The sequence below is a fragment of the Pinus tabuliformis genome, chromosome 2_1 (assembly GCF_031772625.1).
Source record: "Pinus tabuliformis cultivar Carrire ecotype Pingquan chromosome 2_1, CPIR1, whole genome shotgun sequence".
In the NCBI taxonomy this organism is placed as follows: domain Eukaryota; kingdom Viridiplantae; phylum Streptophyta; class Pinopsida; order Pinales; family Pinaceae; genus Pinus; species Pinus tabuliformis.
Genome location: NC_142299.1, coordinates 609,556,845 through 609,569,662, shown reverse-complemented (window position 1 = coordinate 609,569,662; position 12,818 = coordinate 609,556,845).

The following is a 12,818-nucleotide window of genomic DNA, read 5'->3' as shown; positions in this document are numbered from 1 at the left end:
CTGCATGCAAGTGTGGCTCCCTCTCAAGCAAACACTTCATGGCTTTCTCCTCCTGAAATTTTATATCCCGTCGCACAACAGTCTTACCACTGTCTGGCAAATACACACGATAGTTGTGGGGTGTATCAGTGTACCCCACAAATATCCCAACCTCTACAGTCGACTCCAACTTCTTCCTAGCATCCTTCGTCACATGCATGTAAACGTTAGCACCAAAAATCCTCAAATGAGAAAGATCAGGCTTCTTACCACAATAAGCCTCCTCGGGTGTACTCATGCCAAGTATCCTGTGAGGACAACGGTTCTGCACATATATTGCAGTATTGCATGCTTCTGCCCACAAGTGAAGGGGTAGGCCCTGATCATGCAACATTGCCCGTGCAGCACCCACGATCATTTTGTTCTTCCGCTCAGCAAACCCATTCTGCTATGGGTTATGGGGAGCTATGAGCTCTCTTCGAATCCCTTCTGCACTGCAGAAATACTTGAACTCGCCAGAGATGTATTCACCACCATTATCGCTCCTAAGAGCCTTCACCTTCTTCCCTGACTCCTTCTCGACTAGTGCTTTGAACTCACAGAACTTTGAGTATGTCTCGCTCTTCTTTTGCATGAAGAAGATCCAGCACTTACAAGAGAAATCATCAACAAAAATCACATAATACTTGTGTTTTGATGTCGAAGCTACTGAGAAAGGTCCACACACGTCTGTGTGAATTCTCTCAAGGATCGTCGTGGCGCGACTATCCTTCTCGTGAAATGTGGCTTTCACAAACTTTCCAAAAGTACACCCCTTGCACTGATCTGACTGCGCAAGGGTGCATTAGGAAGCCCTGCAGTGATTTGTTGCAATATCTTCAAGGCTCCATGGTGAAGCTGACCCAATCTCCTGTGCCACAACTCACCATCATCCCGGCTCACCAATCCTTCTGCCTTGCATGCCATTGTTGAACATCCATCTACATGCAACTGATAAAGGTTCCTCACTCGAACCCCTATCTTCCGGGTTTCTCTAGTTGTCTTGCTGCGCAGGAAAGCCTTTCCCTTGCTGAAAACAACATCATATCCCTTATCTTCTAACATTGCCACAGAGATAAGATTCTTCTTCAATCCTGGAACATGCATCACTTCCTTCAATACGAAGGGTTTACCAGACTCCCTCTCAAAGGAAATGGTACCGATATCGGTCGCACTGTATCTACCATCATCGCCCATCTCGATGTGCACTCTAAGATATTTGTCCTCCGGATCAGAAAACAAATCTCGATCTCCTGTCATGTGAAAGACGCACCACTATCCAAGAACCATACCGATCCCATCACACTTGATACCAAGCATGCGATCAGCGAAAAATCAAGCTCAAACTGCAAGGCTAGAGCCTCTCCTGCTGCAGATCTAGCAGCTTGCTTGTTCTTCTTCTTATGCGGACAATTAGTGGCATAGTGTCCGTGCTGGTGACAGTGAAACACTTCACCTTGGACATATCATGCTTCTTGCCTTTCGCACCGGAATGAGAAGCCTTCTTGTTCTTCCGCTTCTTTGCTTTGGTAGCCAAAGTGCAATTTTCTTCATCAGGTACCTTTGATGAAGATCTGTCCCTGGTATTCTGCATGATCTCCTCTTGCATAAGATCTGACCAAAGTCTCTCCCATCCTGGCAATTTATCCCAACCATTGACAGAGTCCTGATAGGAATGCCAACTCTTTGAAAGACCAAGGAGAGCCAAGCTCACCAAGTCCTCATCATCAACAGTCACCCCCACACTTCCCAGCTCATCCCTGCACTGAGTGAACTTTGTGAGATACTTGGGCATACTGTCTCCCTTCTCACATTTGATGTTTCTGAGTTTATCCTTGAGTGCCAGCTTCCTCTGATCGCTCTTGCTTTGGAATAGATCTGTCAACGCTTTCCACATCAAGTATGGAGAAGCCTTTCCATGCAGGCTGGACATAATGTGATCCTTCACGCCCTCCAACAGAATCCTTCGACACTTTGTTGTCTTCTTTTGCCAAACCTCAGCTTCGGCAGCATCAGTAGGCTTTGGGACCTCAGCCTCTATGAACTCCTTCAGCCCACTATCCTCTAACACCGCCTCCATCTTGTCCTTCCATGCAATATAGTTCGAGCTGCCCTCAAGAGCATACTCCAATCGCAATCCGTTGAAAGACATTAGAACGTTGACACCAAGAAAACACTGCTGCAAATTCGAATTCCACCAGCTCCAAACTCAACCGCCTCTGATCTAAAATTCGTAAGAAAAAAGTATTTCTTGTACAGAGATTGACTGTATGGGATTTTACCGGATATCTCACCTTCCAAAGGAAGGATGAATCTAGAGGCTACCTGGCCCGATTATAGACTCTGCCTAAAGAAATAAAATGTAAACACTTTCTGAATAGTAGATCTGATGATCAACAGCTCTGATGCCATGTAGAAATTTTGAATAATAAACACTTATTCACAGAGATTATCCCGATTATACACTATTGCGGAATACATGCACAATACATAATCTCCTCTATGTTGATCATCAATTTAGCAGCATCAAAAACAATGAAACATCAATCACATGCACACATTAACACAGTATGTAACCCGGGGAAAGCTGACAGCTGAAAACCCCACACTATCTGTATATTAATGATTGAGAACATGTAACAATACATAGTACAATACTCCTCACAAGTACTCAGTACTATCTCCACCTGTTACACACAAAACTAGGTTCAAATCTCCTCTGCTGCTTTGCCTGCCTCTATTGCACAATACCAAGTGAAAATCACATGAGCACATGCTATTTCACTGGGCATATACTATGCAATCCTCATGGGCATACTCAATCCATTGATTGTGCAAGATCTCATGCACAACTATAGTCACAAATGATAGCAATCTCAACCTCTAACACCTGTCTCCACTGAACTGTACATGCACTGAGTTAACTGATGTATTCTTCAGTTGCTTTATGAGTTAATAATTAGTGAATTAATTTAATCAATTAATTCACATCACTCATCACTAGTCTATTTGCAGTTAGACTAATTACAACTAGTTTAACCAAGTCAAACTGAACACAACTCCATCCCCTCCACATCCAACTCCACAGAACTCACATGCATGAGTTCTAACTGAAGTCCTCCATGCAATAGCTCAACTGACCCACAAGAAAAGTGTATTTCCTTCTAACAGTTGCATGTGCCACATCTGTAGCTCAAACTGAAGTGCTCCAAGAGGATAAGATAATGTTTATAGTCTAAATATTATTATGAGACAATAATATTTGACTTTTCTATTTTTAGCCTAGCAGTCTAAAAATAGACTCTGATCACTCCGCTGTGAACCAGAAATAGAAGTCCATCTATTTTTCCCAACATGACCAATCATCCATAAACAGCATCCTACAACTCATAGACCATGATCCATAGTCTAAAAATAGACTTTGCGCCAAAAATACCCTGCGAGCCCACTTAGTGAAGGCGACTTCTTTCCACTAAGCTCCATCGTCTTGTTGCATTCTCAACAACCGCCACCCGTCTCACCCACTTCACTTCCATATCCACCGACCCCACCTCGGCCACCACCACAGTTTAGCATGGCGAGTGCGATCAAACTATCAGTATTCAGAGGAGTAGGGAATGAAGATCCGGACCAATTCTGGTTCGTGGTAAGAGCGGTATGGGAAGCACAAGGCATCGTGGATGACAATATCAAAAAGGCTATGCTGGTAAGCGCATTGTAGGATCGTGCATTAACATGGTACATTAAGAATTCTAATGACCATCCAAACACAGGAATCACAAAAATCCAGACCACGCTGAATAGGGAATTTAGCAGGCCAAAGTCGAAGACACAATCAATTATCGGGTTTAAGGAGATCGCGATGCTCCCGGGCGAGACCCCTTGGGATCTGGACCAAAGACTAAAGAGTATGATTCGTGAAGCCAATATGACTTTGACGGATGGACAACACCGCGCATGGTTTGTAGCATCACTAACACCGCATTTAAGGACAGCGTTGTCACAACAAAAGCTTTCCACCCAGGCTGAAGCTTTGGAGATGGCAATGAGATTGCATGAGACCCCTATACAAGACCCTGGTCTGGGAGTCCAACAAATCCACACGCAACTGCAAAATCTGTGTCTGGAGATGCAGAGTTTGAAATAGGACAGAGCCACAAGTGCACGAGGAGGTATGGTGCATAAAATGCAAAGGCCAGGGGCATGACAAGGACCACTGTCCAATATTTGCGAATTACTTGGCGGGAGGAGGGCCAATGTCGTTAAGACCTGAGGCACAAGCAGGACCAAGCGTGGCACCTGCACTATGGTGCGTGATCTATCAGATAGGAGGAAAACACACTACAGATAATTGTCATCTATTGCAGAAGTACACGCAAACGTCCCAACAATTGTTTTGTAATTTTTGTAGGTCGGTAGGCCATGATGAACGCACCTGCAGAAGCTATGAACTAATGATGGATCGAACTCCTGCCTATAGGGTGCAGACTAAAACACAAGGCCTCGACCCAAATATAGGAATGGAACATGCTGGATTTCAGGGGCACAGACGAGGTCGAGGTGGAATGGGACCAGGAAGGGTCGCGGACAACTAATTTGCTATAATTGCGGAGGGCCAGGACACTATGCCCGCGATTGTAAAAACTCAACAAGGACATCATGTTTGTATTGTACTCAGTTTGATCATGAGGCAGAAGTCTACCCTACATTGATAGTGAGGTTGCGTGAAAAAGGGGTACTCCAGCCTCCTCCAACTCAAAATTTGCAGATGATGAGGTCTGAGCCGCGCGAAGAAGACCTGAATGTAAACATAGTGCTCAGGAGCGGTATGACCACTGGCAATGATAAAGGTAAGCAGTCAGAAGAAAGTGTGTGGGTTCGCAAGGCTCCTACAAAGGAACTCGAATTTGATTTAGAACGCGTGAAGGAGACATTCATGGAAGCTAAGAAGAGCTTCACGGAGGCCTCCACTTCAAGTAGTAAGGATCAACTAGAACCAGGGATGGATCCTTCAATGCTCACTACCTTTCTGGAGACATGCATGAAACTGCTACGCGACAGCAAGGCAGTAAAAGGACTACAGGAACTTATCACTAAGTGCGCAGGGTCAGGAGAACCACGCATAGTCCGGAACTTGGAAAGCATGCATTGCGCACGGGAAGGGAAATGAGGTTGACTGCGCAAATCGGCGAGTATGAAATGGATAATGTAATCCTAGATCTCGAATCAGATGCGAATGTACTGTCGAAACAAACATGGAAACGCATGGGCAGACTCACTCTACAATGGTCTCCTATTCAGTTGCGAATGGCGAACCAACAAAAGATCTTGCCCATGGGAAGATTGCAAGGTAACAGTGGATATTGAAGGTGCAAGCGCGCAGGTAGATTTTGAAGTGATAGAGATTGTCGATGACAGAAATCCCTATCCTATGCTACTAGGAATAGACTGGGCCACCAATATGAACGGAGTCATCAATCTGAAGAAGAGAAAAATGATTTTTGAGAACAAGTCACTACGCATAGTAGTACCACTAAATCCAACTACAGGAACATGATACACTAAAACGGTGCATGACAATAGAGATGACGATCTCGATTGTATCTACAAGATAACTGCGCAAGCACAAGATTGGGTGAACCTGACTGTAGATGGTAGGATTTCGTGGGAGCGCGAAAGCTCCTGCACTTCGGATTCAGATGAAGAAATAGAGTGAATGCAGAATTGGTTGCACGAAGTAACAACGCTTAAGTGCAACATGATGGTTAGATCACTGCGCTGTGTGACAACAGAGGTAAGGGATGTGCCTATGTATGACAGGTTTTCAACGGTGGATGAACTCCTGAACAAATTTGAAAGCACAGTACCAGAACAACAGCGGTTCAATGCTCTGAAATGGGCACTACGCACAATGCCCGCAAGGTGGTGGGGTACACATCAAGGAAGTTTTGAGGACTAGCACGGATGCAGAAGGATGATGCGCCTACGATTTGGGAAACTGCAGATGCAGCTAGTAAACAAGTATGATAGACGAGATGATCCACGTACACACCTCGCGAAATGGACCAAGCTCTACGAGAAAGAGCCACAACCTGAATGGGTACATTTATTCTATCATACCCTGGATGTCATACCGATGAATTGGTATACTGAGATGGAGATCTGCCATGGTACGAGTGAATGGGATGTCTTGTGCGAGGGATTTCTGTTAACTTTCATGTTTGAAGATCATTGGTGGATACTGTTGACGATGTGCTATAGGCAGTAAAAGCAGTTATCTTCAAAATACCCTAGGAGACAATAGAAGTACTTCAACCAGAATGGGCGACACAGCTGAGCTGCGCGCTAGAGTGTTACAACATAAATGTTGAGGAGGATGATGAGGACCCACGAAATATTAACATTCCAGAAACGGAAGGCTGTCGCGAGATTCGAGGACCATCACTTGAGGATCCCGACATCACCGCGTCGCTAAAAACAAAGCAGGTAAACATTGGAATGGAGGCGGAGCCGAAGTATGCAACGCTTGGGGACTAATGGGAAGATTCCATAGTAGATAAGGTCGCTGAGTTACTCCACAGATACCAAGACTTGTTCTTGACCAAAATTACGGACTTAAAAGGGATCGTTGGCGACTTAGGGATGATGAAGATCACCCAGAAACCCGATGTGAGGCCAGCTAAGCAGCGGCCTTACCACTTGAATCCAAAATATAAAAAAAAGGTCCGCGACGAAATAGACAAAATTCTCGCAGCCGAATTATTGAGCCAATGGAAGAATCCGACTAGGTGAGTCCTATGGTAGTATAGGGCAAAAAGAAGAAGGGAGAAGTAAGAATATGCGTGGACCTAAAGAAGTTGAACAATGCCTGTGTACACAATCCATTACCGACACCATTCACAAATGAAGTACTGGAGAATTTTTGCGGTCAGGAAGCATACTCATTAATGGATGGGTTCTCAGGGTACCACCAGATCAAGATCACGCTGGAAGACAGGAACAAAATGACCTTAGCAATAGAATGGGGCTGCTTTCAATACACCTTTATGTCGTTTGGACTAAAGAACACGTCAACTATCTTTTCGCGCATCGTTGTGGTTACATTCAAAGAATACATCCACAAGTTCTTGGAGGTCTATCTAGATGATTGGACTTCCTTTGGGTTAGTTAAGCACCATGTAGCAAGCTTACGCTTAATGCTGGATACTTGCCGCTGACACCAGATTGCGTTGAACCTTAAGAAGTGCACATTCCTCATTCCCTTTGGAAACCTGCTGGGACATGTGGTCTACAAACAAGGACTGATGGTGGACCCTACGAATATTGTCGTTATTCTAAAGTTGGAAGCACGACGAAGTGTTAAACAATTGCGCGTTACTTTGGGACACACCGGATACTATAGGAAGTTCATCAAGAGTTATGCCCAAATAACAGCGCCAATGGAAAAGCTATTGAAAAAGAAAGTTACATATTGTTGGAATGATGATTTCATGAAGAGTTTGGATGTCCTGAAGGGGAAACTAGCCTCCGCTCCATTCCTGGTCTACCCAAAATGGGATGTGGAATTTCATGTACATGTTGATGCGTCGTGTGTTACACTGGGAGCTGTACTCACGTAGGAGGGCGCGGAGGGCATGGATCACCCAATCGCATTTGCAAGTCGGAGATTATCCAAAGCAAAAAAAAACTATTCCACCACCGAGCACGAGGGGTTAGCGATGGTGTACGCGCTCCAAAAATACCGACACTATTTACTTGGAGGACATTTCAAGATGTATACCGACCATTCCGCGTTGAAATACCTGGTGAATAAGCCTGTGTTGGGGGGGCACATATGCAGATGGCTCTTACTGTTCCAAGAATATGATTTTGAGGTCATAGTCAAGTCGGGACTCTTGAATGCAGGACCAGATCATTTGTCACGAATTGAGACGGGCAAGGAACCCACGAATTTGGAGGAGGGACTACCTCATGCACAACTCTTTGCAGTGCGTGTCGCGGACAGACACTTTGAAGATATAATCCATTTTCTAACAATAGGGACTGTGCCAAAGGAATACTCAGTCCAACAGAAAAAGGAATTGGTGGTGCGCGCGGTGGACTTTTTTGTCATCACGGGGCACCTATACAAAATGGGCAATGATGAGATATTGCAAAGATACGTACCTGAATTTGAACGAGGTCAGATCCTTGTGGAAGCACATGGGGGCGCTGCAGGAGGACACTATGCAGGACGTGCGACCGCACAAAAGATTCTTCAAGCAGGGTTATGGTGGCCAACCCTATATCGGGATTCGAAAGCACACTATAAGGCTTGCGATATATGTCAAAGGACTGGAAAACCATCGCGGAGAGACAAGATGCCATTAAATCCACAAATGACACTACAGCCATTTGAAAAATGGGAAATCGACTTTGTGGGACCGATCAAACCTCAGGGAAAGATGGGCGCATGCTACATCATCACCGCGACGGAGTACCTGACACGATGGGCAGAAGCACAGCCGGTCAAAGACTGCATAGTCGCTACGGCTACGAAGTTTTTGTTTGAAAACATGTTGACCTGATTTGGCTGTCTGAAAATCTTAATGAATGATCGCGGAACACATTTCCTGAATGAAACCATCAGCATGCTCATAGAAGAGTTCCAAGTGTATCATTAGAAAAGTACACTGTACCACCCACAAGCTAATGGGATAGTAGAGGCATTCAACAAAATGTTGGAGACTGTGCTAACCAAAGTGTGCAACGCACAGGGAAACAACTGGGACCTGTGCATACCTACCATACTATGGGTTTACAAGACAACGTGTAAGAAATTGACAGGACAAACACCTTTTTGTTATTCTATGGCACGGAAGCTGTCAGGCCGATGGAATACATTGTACCTAGTCTGCGAATAGCAGTGCTCACAGGCATGAAAGACCGCGAAGCTCTGGAAGAAAGGCTCGCGCAATTAGAAGAACTCGAGGAAGAATGCTTTCTAGCTGGATTTCATCAGTAGGTACAAAAGCAGCATGAAAAGGCCTAGCACAATTGCCATATCAAGTTGCGCACCTTCAAGGTAAACGACTTAGTGCTCCTGTATGACAGTAAGTTTGAAAAATTTCTGGGAAGATTTAGAATGCACTGGCTAGGACCATACATTGTTAAGGCAGTCATAGGTGGAGGCGCGGTCCAGCTAGTCAAACTAAATGGCGAACCCTTCCCAGGCAAAGTAAACGGCAGTGGCTTGAAGCCCTACACAGGTAGGCCGGCTATATGACTAACCGGCCAAAGCACATTCTTTGCAACCCGAGGAGCTAGACAAGGGCGTGGGATTATAAACATACGCAACAGATGTCGGTACAGAGGTAAGGATACAATTTAGACACAAAGGGTTCAGAAGCGAGAATGCAGCAGGTTTAACAAGCAGCAACGCAGTGCGCTGCAAACATTTAGGCCGTTCGAGACCAACTGGAAGGACTCCATGCCAAGATCGTCGCACTGATAGAGTGACGCGAGGGCGAGTGACGATGTTTGTGTTGGGGGCTTGTTGGGCATGGAATCCCCCCACAGCATGTTTTGGGGCTTAAAGCCCAAGTTTTGGTCGAATTTGGATACAGTACTGCTTAAATACAGGAGCAAACTCATGTCAAGGTTAGAATTTTGGAAATAAGAAATTTCTAACTAACCTATAGAATACATGGTAAAGAGTTCATCGAGCTTACTTGGAAAATTGGAATTATTTGAATGTCTCTAAGTTTTTTATTACTGAATCTATTTATTGTTGGAATTAGCCAAAATACTCCTTGTTCACAGTACGGGAAAAGAAAATTGCACCAACTTTCAGTCCATGTTCTATTGATTAATCAATTAATGGAGAAACTTTCATTCCAAATCATTATTGTAATCAATCACTAATGGAATGGTGACAAATGTTTTGTAAACCAGTATAGATCCATCTTAACTACGGATCTACTAAGAACCAAGAGGAATCAAATCTCATTATATGCAAACCTCTTTTTAGAATGCAAAACTTGAAAAAATATTTATATGCCCAAGAGCTTTAATCCATTTTAGTGCTTGATAAATTCATTATTAAGTTACATCTATAGTGGTTTTTTGTCTCTCTCTATATAGACCATGTGTATTTTTTCATTATTTAAATTGTATTTTTGAATAATTTAATGGAGACGTGTCAACTCCAAGTTGAGTACAAACAAAATTACACATAGCCCTCATACTGGATTGTAGAATGATCCTCTCGACTTAATAAGAAACTTCTAACCATCTTACAGAACCAATGACAAAGATTTCATCTAGCTTACCTAGAAAATTGGAATTGTTTGGATTCTTGTAAGACCTTTACTCTTTATTGTTGCTCCTCCATTCAATCTATTTATAGTGGGAATTAACTGAAATACTCTTTATTGGTAGCATTGGAAAAATAAAATTGCACTAACTTCAAATTGTGGGCAATACCTATCCAACACATAGAAGAGTATTAACTGGAGGGGTGGCATTTAAGGCACCTAGGGGATGGCACCTTCTGCATGCTAAGTAGGTATACTTTTTAATATTTCATAAATGGTAGACCGGAAGTAGATGTGATTCTTCATGACCTAGATATTTAAGATCTTTTAAGTTGTTTGTTTGGACTCGGAGATCTGCTGCAAACTATAATTTCTAATCTAGTGCAAACTACAGTTGAAACAACACTCCCACACTTCCAAAGGTGACACTATGATGTAGGATAACTTTCACAAGTGACTCCTAATAGAGGAGAGATGACATGTTCAATGTTGGGAGGGAGAAGCACGCCAGAGTTGGAGCTCGGTAACATGTAAGGCCCCTCCTCAAAATCACTATTCTTTATGGTTGCATAAAATCAAAATCAAACTCAAGAAATCAAGAAGCGAAGGAAGATTACAAACGTTGATCAGATTCACTGCACCAAATCAAGAGATTGAGAATTCTACAAATCAATAAAATCAAGAAATCAAGAATTCTAATTAAGAAATCAAGGATTCTACAAATCAATATAATCAAGAAGCCAAGGCACATTACATCTTGTGAATCAAAGGGGAAACAACTCGATTTCCAATGCATCTAGCACTAGTCTGCAAGGCAGAGCTTTTGCAACACAGGGGTTGTGAAGAATAAGATCCACTACACTAAAAGGAGCTCTGAATGCCCAATAATAAGCATCCTAGCCATAGCTGCTATAAAGAATTTGTATGGATATGTCTCCAAAAAATGGAGGAACAAATACATGCAATCTCCCAAACTATGCACAAGTCCTCATTGCATTAAATGTAAGCGAGTAATACAAGACCCTTGTGACCTTAATACTTTGGTTAATGGATGCCTCATTTCCTAGTCACACGACGTGGGCTCCTTTGGAGACGACCACCAATATATCATGTTGGTGATGTCCAGATATTATGTACTCCACAAAACCTCTAGTTTTCCAATTCAATAAAGCATTTCTCCCTACAAGGATTGTGTCTTTAAGGGCCTTGGGCTTTGGAGCCAACTCAAAGTCCCCATTTCGAAGTAGACCTACAGGAAAAAAAAATAGAGAAATGTCAGCGATGGTTGAAACAAAGATGTTTAGAGCTTTACAGAGCTAATAAAATTCATGGAAAAAGAAGCTTACCAATTCCTTTTGAAGAATGATGATGAGTATGAGCAAGGGTTGTATTAGTGGAAGAGTGCGAAGATGCTTGTGAAGAAGAAGACGAAGAAGATCATGGAGAGGGTGGAGGTTTGTCTCCATTCCCAATACCTACTCTTGAAGAGCCTTCTCCTTTGGGAGGTTTGGAACTTTCTCCTTGCAACCTGTTATTCCTCTCTTCATTGAGGACCTTCACCATCTCTATCATATTAAAGAAATCCTTTCTGAATGTCTTCTCATCTTTTGTCATGTTTGTAGGTTCTCCTTCATGAGACATGATCTCTGGAGTGTTAACTACAACTAAGGCTGAACTGGTATTGAAGATTGTGGCAACCTTTCTCTTCTTCCCCTTGATCCAACTTCAAGGCTTCCAACCAGCTTTCCTTCACCTCTTTTGAGTTTTAACCTTGTAAGCATGACATAAAATTGCAAACAATTAAATCCTTCTTTCACAAAGAAAAACCTAGTGCTTTGATACCAAATTGATCTAATTTAGAATATTAGTTTACAGTGCTAAGATCTTCCTCATATTATAAACAAAATTCTTTCATTGTGCTTAAGGATTCATCAATTTTTGCAAGTAAAATGAAGAGTTTTTATGTTAATTTTATGAGCAATTTAACATAAATCAGAAACTAAACAGCATCATAAACATGTACAAAACATCATCAAAAACACATTACAACAAGCACATGATGAAAGAGTTCACCCCTCCAGGGCTACGTCTCCTTGGTCCAGCTTCCATTGGCTTGGGCCTCTCTATTATGCTCAAAAGTGTAAAAAATTGTGTTTGCAATGCTCAAATGCTTCTGAAACCTACTCCCGTCAATCTAGAATACTCAAAAATGGCTATCTAGCCTCTTTTTTCATCCAATTTGGTGGAAAATTAGAGAAGTTATGACTTCTCCTAGTTTTCCCACTATTCGCTCCACAAATTTACCCATTACCAGCATGATCCTACAAATTAGACCCAAAAATGCGCTAACTGGGCGAAAATTTCACTGCGCAGCGGGCCATAATTTGTTGGTTGAGTCTTATCACATTTCACAATCAGCGGAGTCCATCGGGCTTACGGTCTATGAACAAAACAGGCTATGTGCGATTGTGATATCGGTGGACCTGACGAGAAATTAAACTGCAA